The following is a 12,848-nucleotide window of genomic DNA, read 5'->3' on the forward strand; positions in this document are numbered from 1 at the left end:
ATGCCTCATAATCTGGTTGGAGGAACAAGACTATTTCATGTGAAAAAAGAAGAAAATAATATGTGGTAGAATATAATTCAATCAAGTGACAAAACTTGTAGTGAAAGAAATAAATCATGAAAAGCAAATAAGCTGATCCTGAACATCATTAAACCTTTTATATCTTGACTGAGATTTCATTGCAATGAAGTGCTGAGTGTATTTACATTACCACAATTATTCCAGGTAAAACTGGAGAAATAACCACCATGATGACCAAAAAAAAATCAGTTATAAGTACAACCATAATTGTAATTATTAGGGTGTTTGACATGGAAGGAACATTTCAGCTCAAATGACAAAATTAATAATAATTGATAATTGTGAAATAATTCAAAAAAGGATACTTGTTAATCTGATAAAAATTCCTTTCCCAAGGATGTTAACACAATCCAAAATATTCTTTGAAATATATTTTATTTAAAAGTTTACATTTAATGTATTTGTTAGAGATAATATAATTTTCTATTAGGAAATAAAAAAAACATAAAGGAATATAATCTATATCTAGAAACAGTGAGATGGCATAGTGGATTCAGTTATGAACCTAATGTCAGGAAGACTTCAGTGAATCAAGCCTTAAGTAGCTACTCTGTGTTCCTGGGTAAGTCACTTAATCTCTCTCTGACTTATTTTCCTCATACATAAAAGTGGAACAAATAAGATAATGTATTTTTCTTTGAAATATCATGTAGTTTTTAATTTAAATATATATTCTGGAAATTCATTAATTAATAAAGCATTTATTGAGTGTTTACTATGTACAAGATATTTTGATAGTATTTATAGGTGATACAAAGAATTATGAGTAGTTCAGATACTAAATAAAACCAAAAATTTAGTGAAGTAAACAAACCATAAATATACACAAAATTTTATAAAGAAATTATAGTGCAACATAATAATAGAAAATATATCAGACTAAGATTAATAATTAATTTCCAGTTGAATAATATAAAAAGGTGTTATAGGCATTAGAAATACAGAGAGACCACTATGAACATGAATAATCAAAGAATGTTTCATGGAGGTGTATTCTTAATTCAAGATGTATCTTGAATGACAAGTAAGAATTTGTGTGGTGACAAAAAAGGGAAGAGTGTTATGTGCAACAGTATTTCTATTAATAAAACCTGTAGTGAAGAAAGATTAAGCTGAGTTCAGAGGCATGTGACTGAATAAATAAGCAAATACACAATTAATAAATGAATTGGCCAAAATAATTATTTTAATTTTGTTTTGCTTTAAAATTGATTATCAACATAATGATGTGATATAAATTCAGTTATTTCAGTGATTTCTGCCACTTCAAGGCTTTGTGACTTCTTTAAAATATAATTAAGAAGCTAAAAAGCATCTACTCAAACATTCTTTTCATTGTAGGATACAAAGACAAAGGTTAACTTATCCTCAAATAGGAGAGAGACAGAGACAGAGACAGAGAGAGACAGAGACAGAGAGAGAGAGAGAGAGAGAGAGAGAGAGAGAGAGACAGAGACAGAGACAGAGACAGAGACAGAGACAGAGACAGAGACAGAGAGACAGAGAATGACAGAAGTTAAAAAAAAATAATCCCCTTTAAATGGGGGAAATGGATTGCAATGTTAGTGACACTCAGACAAGAGTGAGCTTAAACTTAAAGTGATGGGAACAATAGATTTCCCCTAAGGATAGACCAGTGCTTACTAGCCCTGTGGGCCCTTTTCTCCTTTTGTGAAATCTCGATTAAGGTCACTTCTTTGTGTGGCAAAGAAGATAAACAAAACTCCTTATTTGTGGGATATGAAGTCTCATATATGGGGTAGATTCACTTGCAATAAGCTAGCAGATCTTCCCATAGGTCTGACTTCTCTCTGGATTTGACTACAGAAGCTATTTACCAACTTTCCTAGTGACTCCACTTGCTGCTTCTCTTATAGCACTTTTGCCCTTCCAAAGCTCTCAAGAACATGATCTGATCTGTTCAATCTCCATACACTTATCCACTTATAGTCAAGAAAGAATAAACTCAATGTAAACAAGCACCAGGTTGTCTGGGATACATAAAAGTCATGTAAGGAGAAAAGTTTGGTAAAACTATTCTTGTAATACAGGGTCCAATAGCAGTTCTTTCTCATTGCTTGATATCCATCACAGAAAATATCAGTCCAAGCTTCCTGTATAAATATTCAGCTGCAATTCTGCAGTCAATCAAAAGACGTTTTGTTATCACATCCGCCTATAGGAAACAAAAAAAAATCTGCTGTACCAGTTATAAAGAACATGTATGTATATGTGTGCACATGTGTGTAAAAAAAACTTCCCTGTGTATGCATTGAAACAGGTTCAAAAAATATTCACATGGACTGTAACCAGATCGGGCATATTATTCATGATCTAAGGACTGTGCCTTTACCTTTTATGTACATATAATCTCAAACCATATATGTTTATGGTTATAATTACTATTTGTATAGCAAGGTGATAATTTAAAATCTCAACATATCCTGTATTAAGCATATGTTTAGGGATATTTTCTTTGTTGCACAAAATATTTTCAAAATTATATCTTAAATTAAAATTATTGATTTATATGACTTCATTTATTACATAAAAACACTGCAGTGATGAAATGGAAAACATAGTCTCATGAAGGATTCCCTTGCTATCTCAACAAATTTAAATTCACAGACATTTATTGAACAATACCATGTACAAGTTAAGATGCTAGGTACTTGGAATAATTTTGAAGATGAATAAGACAAGATCTTTAAGTTCAAAAAATCAAAATTCATATGTATATACAACTGTGGTAGTGAATCTGTCTGCTAATTCTACAATTCCTAAGGAAGAACTCATAGGCTCTAGCCTCTTCAGTCTTAGATATCTTACTTCTGCATCCTATGCATCCTTGAAACAAAGTAATATGTTAAGAATTTAAAAAATATACCCAAATTGGAGAACCACCAAAGGATCCTCAATTCCTATTCTCTCTCCTGAATCTTGTCTCCTCCTTCATTTCTCATGCCATACTTGAGTAATATCACATTTCCAACAGAAGTAACATAAAGTCACCTGAAGATTTTCCTATTAGTTGAACCTGTATATGACAATAGAACTTCAAATGTCCTTCCTTGCCAATTCTGAGTTAGAGGCTGTTTTAAGAACACGAATCAAACCAGATGGTGATAATATTTTTACTATTGTACTAAGTTATGCAAATAGAGGAAGTGATACAAAGGAGCCAAAAGCATTTGAAGCAGATGGTCTACAAGGTGCATAATCTGTTTGAGTCTAGTTGTGCCTTGTTGAAAAAAAAAAAGATTTAAATTAAGGTATGACTTTTTTTTACAAGATTTGTGATTTCATCAGTCCATAAAATCCCTAGCTCGTTCATTATCCTCATACTATAGGGAAGCTTTCCCATTTAGTATCTTATAATCAGGAACTTTTTTCATGCAAATGGCCCTACAGCTAAAAGAGAATGTGACATAATTCAAATAATTTTCATGACATATGTACACTTTAACTGTTCCTAAATTTAACATATCAGATGTAGTCTTTATATAAATGTAATGATCAGCAAGTGGGGAAAAAAAATCTTGGTAGATGGGGTGGCCAGGTAACAAAGAGAGTAAGAGCACTGGCTCCAGTGTTGGGATGACCTGGAGATTGAATCCGCGGCTCAGACACTTAGCACCCACCTAGAAACACCTGGCCGTATAACCTTGAGCAAGTTACTTAACCCCTATTGCTTTAAAAAAAAAATCTTAGTAGAGTAATGACAAGCAACCTACAATGGAGTGATGAGATTTAAGGAGCTAATCTTGGTTAGAACTCCTAAAACTAACCACAGCCACAGAGGTCAAAACAAGACCATAGAGTACCAGTAGGTCATTAGTAATCATGGTTTTTGTGTCAGAGATTTGGGGGAAAGGACATAACTTCATATGCTTATACCAATTATGTGGTAAGAATGAAAGAAGAAAACTATCCATTGGCTCAGTCAAGAAGGAAGTCAGGAACCCAGAAAATGGGAGCTTAACAGAGACAAATAAACTAAAAAAAAGGAATGTCTAATGCTTCAATTTAGAATAATGGAAATGGAAGTCAAGTCCAAACTTAATCTGAAGAAAACAAGGAATATGTTCAGTCATAACTAAGAAAATTTGCTTAATAGCAGAGAGTATGTGTATGTCTAGTTAATCCTTCTGACAGAATAGGATACTCTGGCAGTCATTTATCCTGAAACACTCTAAAATCACTTGTTCCTTTTCCAGACTATTAATTGATACATTTTTATGTGACAGATATACATTTTAGTCTTATTCTCACCTGGATGTAACTCCACCTATTTACAGTAAGACTAGGGAGTCCGGGATGTTATATGAGCCCTCTTCCCTGTAAAATGGTTCCTATCTTCATTATTTCCAGCAAATACCTGAAAAGAATGAGCTCCCTTCCACTGATGAGTTAGTGAAGCTACTGACTAAAATGACAATTTTATTCCAATGTTTTAAGAAAAACTCTAGAGAATGCTCTTGTGTGTGTGTTTTGTTTTGTTTTTAATTATAATTTATATGTTCACTTTTCTCTTCCCAAAATCTATCCCATGGTGAATCTGTTAAACTCTACAATAATGTCAGTTCTTGAATCCCTTCCTCCTTTGTTCTGTTGTCTATAATGCCTTGCCAATCCCCAAACTGGATTACTCGCATCATATAACCTTAGCCCATTCACAGGCCCTGTTTTGCCTGTTTTGAAGAGAGGGGAGCGTCCTTCCTTATCTGAATATCCATTCCATCATAAGCACTCTTTCCAGGCTTCCTCTAAGACTTCCCCGTCCATGAATCCTCCATGACTTCCCAGCCCATTGCATACTCCAATTCTCCTTCCTGGCCCCATAATTTCCAGCTACACACAATTAACTGCCTAATACTATCAAAGAGTTCCAACCTAAGACAAAATCCATATGTACAATGATTGCCTACCTGAACTCATTTTTCAATGATTAACATACTTCCACCCCCATGATATTCTTCCTATACCAGGGTTCCCAAAGACCTAGCTGCCATTGTTCAAACCCCATTCTCTGTCTCCCTCTGGCTTCTCTCTTATTCCCAGCCCTTTCAACCCAAGCACACCTTCAATGTCCAATACTAAAATTACCTGTCCCTTTCACTTCACTCTTTGGAATTACTAATCTATAAATAGCTTTCACCTTAAATTTTTTTTCCTCACTCTTTCCATCTCTTTTTACTCACTGATAATATAGATCTCCTTTCCCTCTCCCTTTCCTGTACTAGTTTTACTTTAACTCATGCATCCTGTATATTGTGATGGAGATGCAATATTTCTTTTTCCCCATATCCAGGTCCAGACTTTTATTCCAGCACCATAACTCAGTAATTACTTTTTTGAGATTTTTTCAATCCATAATTTTCACCCAGTTGAGATTCCAACAGCTGTCCAGTAACAACTTCCATCACACTATCCTTCCTTCTTCAACCACTTCAGTACACAGCTTAGTTTTTCTCTCTTAACTCCTCTACGCATTCCAAAAGACTTCAAAATATTTACTAATATTTCTCCAAATAACCAAGTTTCTTATTTCTTAAACTCATTAATTTCCTATAACCTACTTCTCCACACCAACTCAGTTGCACACAAAAATTATAATATCATTCATGTTGCCATAACTCTCAGTTATTTTTTATTCATGAATCCTGAAATTATTTTGTCTAATCACAATTGGTTGACTTTCTACTTCTCCTTCTTTTTCTGAACTCCCTAACTATATTTTCTGTCCTATTCATGAACTCCAGTCACTCTATATCCCAAAATATCACCCCTGTACTAGCTATATTCTCTTACATTTCCCACCTTAACTCCTTTTTACCCTCTACACTGTTATTTTCTCTGATATCTCTTTCCCACTTATCCTAACAAAGGTACCACCCTGCCAAATGTAGTTTAGAAATACTTCCATCATATGTCATTGATAAGAGTAATCCAAAGATCTGGCTTGGTAGGACAAGAGCAAGATCAGGAATAGGCTTAGGGGTCTGTTTTTTTTTTTCTTTCATTCTATATTCCCATTACATAGCATAGCACTTGGTACTTAATAGGTGCTTAATAAATGCTTTTTTGTTGTCTTTACTTGATATGTTGCTGAATGAAGATGGAGAAAATCACAATATTGTGCCAGTTCACTCCACTAAAATTTTGTTACATGGTATTAACTCTTCTTCCCAAATACTCACTTCTTCCAAAGTTTATTATTACTTTGGAGGACACCATCATCTTTTTAGTCATTTCAGTTTGCATTTCAGCTTTATTCCTTACTACTCACTCTCAAGTATATCCCATGTGTCTAATCAATAGTTAAATCTCAGTTTCTTCCTCCACAACATATTTTGTACACATACTTTTCTCTCCATTAAAATAGCCATTATTCTAGTACAGTCTCTGTTATGGGAATGGGAATTTACGATCTTCCCTGCCCCTAGGCTCTTTGATAGGCTTCAGTGACTCTGAGAACCTTCCTTGATTTGAAAAAATACTCTGCCCCCTAATAGGTTGAATATGTTCACCTGGAGCCTTTGGCAGGAGGCTTGTTTTTCAGGACTTGATACTTTGTGATTGGGCAGTGGGTCAAGAGGGTAGTGACATTCTCTGAGCCAGAAGAAGACTATGTATATCCTGATGTGAGATTTTGTTTTGGGGCTTGCTTTGAGAATTTTTGTTATTTGACCAGACAAGACTCTGGGCAGCCATTGAGCCCCCCTCCCCAGCTTTAAAATCCCAGATGTTGATGCTTTCCTTTCTGGTAAGTGACTAGGCATGGATGGAATGGCCATGGAGCTGGAAGCCTGTATGCTGATCTGTTTCCATGTCTGTATTTTTTGTCTGCTTGTAACTTGTTTGTATTCTTTTTTTTTTTTTAAGCAATTGGGGTTAAGTAATTTGCTCAAGGTTACACGGCCAGGTGTTTCTGGGTGGGTGCTAAGTGTCTGAGCCCAGATCCGTTCCCAGGTCATCCAAACTCTGGGGCCAGTGCTCTTATTCACTGTGCTACCTGGATGCCCCTTGTTTGTATTCTCTAAAGGTTAGGGTGTTTACCTTTTCCCCCTGAACTAGGTAAATGACATATGTTTGATTAAAGCAAGATTGTTAACCCAATTCAAGTTGCTTTCCTTTAGAAAACCAGTTCTAAGAACCTGTGTTGGCAGCCATCCTGGAGATGCTAGGGTGCTTGCTGCTATGGTTTCTCATCACTTTTGCAGAAAAGTTGCTCAGTGGATAGAATGCTGTGCTTAGAGTCAAGAAGAGTTGAGTTTAAATCTGGCTTTAGATTTTTCCTAGCTGTGTGACCTTGGACAACTTATTCTCTATCTGTCTCATTATCCTCACCTGTAAAATAGGAATAATACTTTTTCCTACCTCTCAGGGTTGTTCTGGGAATCAAAAGGGATATTTGAAAAGAACATAGCAAAGTACCTCACAGATAATAGCAGCTTAACAAGTGTTTCCTTCTTCTCAGCAGACTGTGGCAATAACCTCGAATTGAGTCTCTCTACCTCAACTCCAGCTCTGTACCTATGTATCTTTTACTTAGCTGCTAAAATAAGACTCGGGAATCCTGGATGTTATCTGAGTCCTCTCCCCTGTAAAATGATTCCTGTCTTCATTGTTCCCAACAAATACTTGATAAGAATGAGCTCCCTTCCACTGATGGGTTAGTGAAGCTTATGACTAAAAAAGACCAGATTATTTCAACGTTGTTTTAAGAAAATCTCTAGAGAATGCTCCCATAACTTAATAAATTACAGTGGCTCATTATTGATCCTAGGATCATACATAAAGTCCTTTGACAAAAAATACCTTTTCCTAACATCTTTAATTTTCTAGTCTATTTATATTTTACTTCTTTCCACATATACTGTGATCTACTAGTCTTCTGTAATATACCAGCTTCCATGCTCTTCCTTGTAATCCATCTTTATATCTATTCATTGGTCTCTTTGTATCTTGGTATCTCCATATAGATTTATGTGCCTGTGTGTATTAAGACACATAACCGCATGCACACGTACACACACATGCACACAATTATTCATTAATTACTTCCCTCTCATTAAAATATGATCTCTTAAAAGAATGGACAATATTTTTGTTTGTTTGATTTTTATGTGAATCCAGTACTTCAACCAGCGCCTGATACATAATAAGTGCTTAATAAAAAACTATTGATTAAAATCTTTCAGAAAATTTTCCATTTGACATACCGTCTTGTCTAAAGATTCTGATATTTCAGTACTATAGCCTTCTAGAAAATTAATGAAAGAAAAAAGGCATATGATATTTGTTTGTTTGGTTTTGCTTTTTGGAAAAAGGAAGGCAGGGCAATTGGGATTAAATGACTTGCCAAAGGTCACAGGGTTGGTAATTGTTAAGTGTCTGCAGCCAAATTTGAACTCAGGTCTTCCTGATTTCACTGCGCCACCTAGCTGCCCCACAGAGATATATTCTTAACAGGTCTAGGAATTTCTACTCAACCATGTAAACTGTATAGTAAAGCCTATTTTTGAAAATCTATTTAAACATTTATACTGCCTTAATTTTTCTGCCAAAATAATTCAATCACATCTAGATTTTATTTTCCACATTGAATCTTACTTGGCAATGTATTTATTTTGTTTTAAGTATTCAAAGCCATGCATCATAGATGAAAGCAAAAATGTGGGCCCTGTTGAATTGGAAAATATTATTTGGTGTCCAAGTGCCTATCACTGCAAATCTCTTCCAAAAATATTAATATGCATTAGTCAATGCTGCATCTTAACTCTGTTTAATTTTCCTCCAGTGACCAAATAAAATCTGAAAATCTGTTGAATCTTTTTTCAGCTTGATTTGGTGAATATTTTAAAACCAGTTAGCAATCTTTCTTGACTCATTTTATGATGAATTATTCTCAATAGCTTGCTTTGTGTTTTGGTTTGCATAGAACTCTTAAAGAGCATACTGTGATGCTGAATGTTTCTTTATACATAATTACTCATGTTGTTTACTTTCACTTTGTAATATATTTTCTGGTGACATTTTTTTTAATTCAGCCAACTTTCTATCTCCCTGCCAATGAAGAGGTATAGGAATCAGTGTAGTTCCTAGAGAGATACTTAACTTCCACATATGTGATGGCCTTTGGGATTCAACTTTTAGATTTCAGAAATTTGTAGTTTTTTTGGTTTTCATTTTACTATTGTTCCTTTTATATAAAGGTGATGCTACTGCTTCATCACTATAATTCAAAACTGTAACATGCTCAGTAACCACACCCTGGTAAAACCTTCTTAGCAGAATTCTAAACGAATTGGAAAGGACCTCAAGACTATTGTCTCCCCAATAATGGAAAGACTTCTTCCAGTGGAATGGATATGTGTGAGAAATGTGTTCTGATGGGCAATGGAGGTAGTAGAAATAGATAATGTGGAGCACTTAAAGTTTTTTTTAGACATCTAAGACATCAAAGTCATCCACTGCATCTCAGGCATCCTTTCATCTGGACTTTTGTCTTTACAAAGGGCTCAATGACTCTGGAAGATAGAATGAGTCGGAGGACTTTGCACAACTCTTGTGTCCATAATTCCAATTTATACACAAGTTAAGACATCACCCCTCATCTACTATTTAAATATTCCATTATTTTACTACGTTATTATTTACTATATTACCTACTTGAAGTGCTGTGACAATTGGTGAGTAATGAAGCAGGGGGTATGGATACATTTGGAGTAATAGTTGCAACCCTGCAAATAGCCAGTCCAGGATATAGTGTTGTCTTATCACTAGACTGGTGCAACACTTGAATTTGGCAGCCCCTTGGATGTCTGAACAACTTTTCTTAAGTTCCCTTTCTGGTATGAGGAAGGGACTAGAAAAAGTAGCCTAAAAATTGTCTATTTCACAAAATTCTGTCCTGCTTGCCATGGGAATGCCACCCTGTAGTTGAAACACACACGCAGAAAAAAATGTACAAAATGTTTAAGAAAAAAATTCCACTCAGTATTGGTACATGCAATGTTAGTTTTTGTTTCCCTTTTATTCTCAAAGAGAACCATGATATCAGGGAGGTTATGCCATGACATGCAAATGAATTCGATTTATGTGAAGAGCTGTGCAATGTCACCAGCCTCTCTGTCTCCTCTGGAGCCATCTTGATCTTGCGGCAATATATAGATCAGGATGACTGGAGATGTGCTCACACTCATAGAGAACATGAAATCCAGTAGACATGAAAGAACAGCTCTTGTTGAAAGAACAACTCAGCAAGTACCAAATCCAAATAGCACCTGTGAGTGAAACAAGGCTGCCAAATGAAGGCCAGCTCAATGAACTCATAGCTGCATACATGTTTTTCTTGAGTGCATCTACATAGTCATCTATGGGGATATCTATGGGAGGTATTCTACCAAGGTAAGTGAAGTCATCCATAGACTTCAAAATTTTTTCGCATGTTATAACCCATAGTACCAGGTGTGGATGGTATGGTGCTGCCTGGTGGAGAAGCTTTGTTTTCTTGGTATTGATTGTCAAACCAAAATTAGCAGAAGCAACAAAAAATATCTACTCTTTTGCATCTCAATCCCAAAGACTGAAATGAGTTTATCTGTGAAAAAAAAGCCATGAACTAACTTTCTCCCTCTTTAGTCCAGTTAAATCATTTGCCATCAGTGTGGTCATTGACCTTGATGCTATTTTTGTTCTTCTTGAAGATATTGGACAACATCACAGAAAACCTCATAGTAAACAGCATGGGAGCAAGCACACAGCTCTCCTTCACTGCATTGGTGAAAGTTGTCCAAAACCCAGAACCCATGCAGGCATGCCATCATGAAACTGACATACAATCCTGATTTCTCCAGGCAACAAAATTTTGCCGTGGTCTTGTGCAAGCCCTCGTGACTGACAGTATCACAGGTCTTGGTCAGGTCAATAAAAAACATTTTGTCAAGACCTCTATTCTGTTCTTTGTATTTCCCCTACTGTTGTTTAGCAGGAAATAGTATGTCAATCATTCCTTATTCTTTATTTGAAGCCACACTAGCTCTCAAGTAGGTAAGCATTTTCCAGGTAAAGGATCAGTGTATTAAAGAGGACTTTGGAAAGAATTCTGCCAACAGTGACTAAAAGAGAGAACCCTTTTCCCCTTATTATCATAGGGTAAACTTTTCTTTTGTTTTATAGAGAGAGAGACGGAGGCATCCTTGATCTCCTGGGGATAATGTTCTTTTGCCATATAACTCAGAAGGTTTTTTTTTCAGTTTTTATATTAGCAGGAACATCCTTCCTTGTAGGTCTCTGCTGGGATAGAATCCAGGCCATAAACTTTGCTATACAAAAGGATCTTAATCATCTTCAATATCTCTTGTTCAGTTGGAGGTTCAGCTGCAGAAGGATTAACTTCAATTTGAGATATATGGTCAAGGGCATCAGCATTTGTTGATGGTGTGTTGAGAACATTGTGGACATGTTCAGTCTATATTTCTGGAATCATTCCCTTATCAATGATTGCTGTGGGCTTCATAAGCACTGAGTAATCGACATGTACCAGAGGTCTTCAAGGCATCATAAAAGTGCTTTGGATTGTTGCTAAAATTGCTGTCAGTGTAAAACTAAATCTCATGTACCTTCTTACTGAGCTAAGAAACCTGTATTTTTCTAAGCTCCCGTTGCACTTTATTTTACTCAGAGTTAAATAATTCTAAAAGATGGATAAACTGTCCTTCTGGTCAACAGTGGCATTCTCTTTTTTTGTTGTTGTTGTTGAACAGCTTCTGTATTTCCTCATCATTTTTTTTTCAAAACAACCCTGATGTTTGTGAGTGTTCTGTCCCAGATGAGCAAATGTGGTACTGTACACAAGTCTATGAAAGCTCCCCACTCCTTATTTTCTCCACTGTTGCTAACTTTGCACTGACTCAGCTTTCCCTCCCGTTGTGCAATACATTTGAGAGGCATGCAGAAGTGTGCTACTCTGTTGAAGTTAAGGCCCCCAGTAGTTGATTTCTTTTGCTTTTTTGGAGGGCAATTGGGGTTAAACGCCTTGCCCAAGGTCGCACGGCTAGTTTTTCGTGTTTTATCTGAAGCCGAATTTGAACTCAGGTCCCCCTGACTCCAGAACTGGTGCTTTATTCACTGCTCCACCTAGCCGCCCCTTGATACTTGTTTTTATTTTGGAGCCACTGCTTTTGTTGTATGTGAATGTTTTGCTTGGAGAAGATAAGTCTGTGATTGGTCCAGCACTCTTTGCCACATATTACCTTACTCATTCTCACATTTTGCTTGTGTCTTCTCCTCACATGTACATAGTCTATTAAAAGCCAGAGCTTGCTACAAATTTGCATCCATAACATTTTGCTGAACTTAGGAAAAAGGAAGACAGTCTTGGTGAAGAGAAGATCATGAGACACATAAGTCTTCAGTAGTAAGTGATTTTTGCTACTGCTGTTTCAAATTTTGTTCCTCCCAAAAACTCCCTGCCATGTGTGATATTCTATGTCTTCTGTGGCATTAATATCGACCAAAATTACAAGCTTTTCCTCTTTCAGTGCAATGATGACAATGGGCCTCCAGGTCTTCAAAAAGTTTTTCTTTGACCTCATCAGGGTTCATCTTGTAAGGAGTATATGCATTGATAAGAGTGACCTGGTGCTTTTCTGCAAATGGCAGTCACATTATAATGAGTTTCCTTCACTTTCTTTGGGAGGCATGCAAGGTTTCTGACTAGATTAGATCTTATAAGGAAACTTACACCAGCTTCTTAGCAC

This window comes from Petaurus breviceps, unplaced genomic scaffold, assembly GCF_028583685.1.
Source record: "Petaurus breviceps papuanus isolate PSGF00001 unplaced genomic scaffold, PetGlider_PUasm1.0 90743, whole genome shotgun sequence".
In the NCBI taxonomy this organism is placed as follows: Eukaryota; Metazoa; Chordata; class Mammalia; order Diprotodontia; family Petauridae; genus Petaurus; species Petaurus breviceps.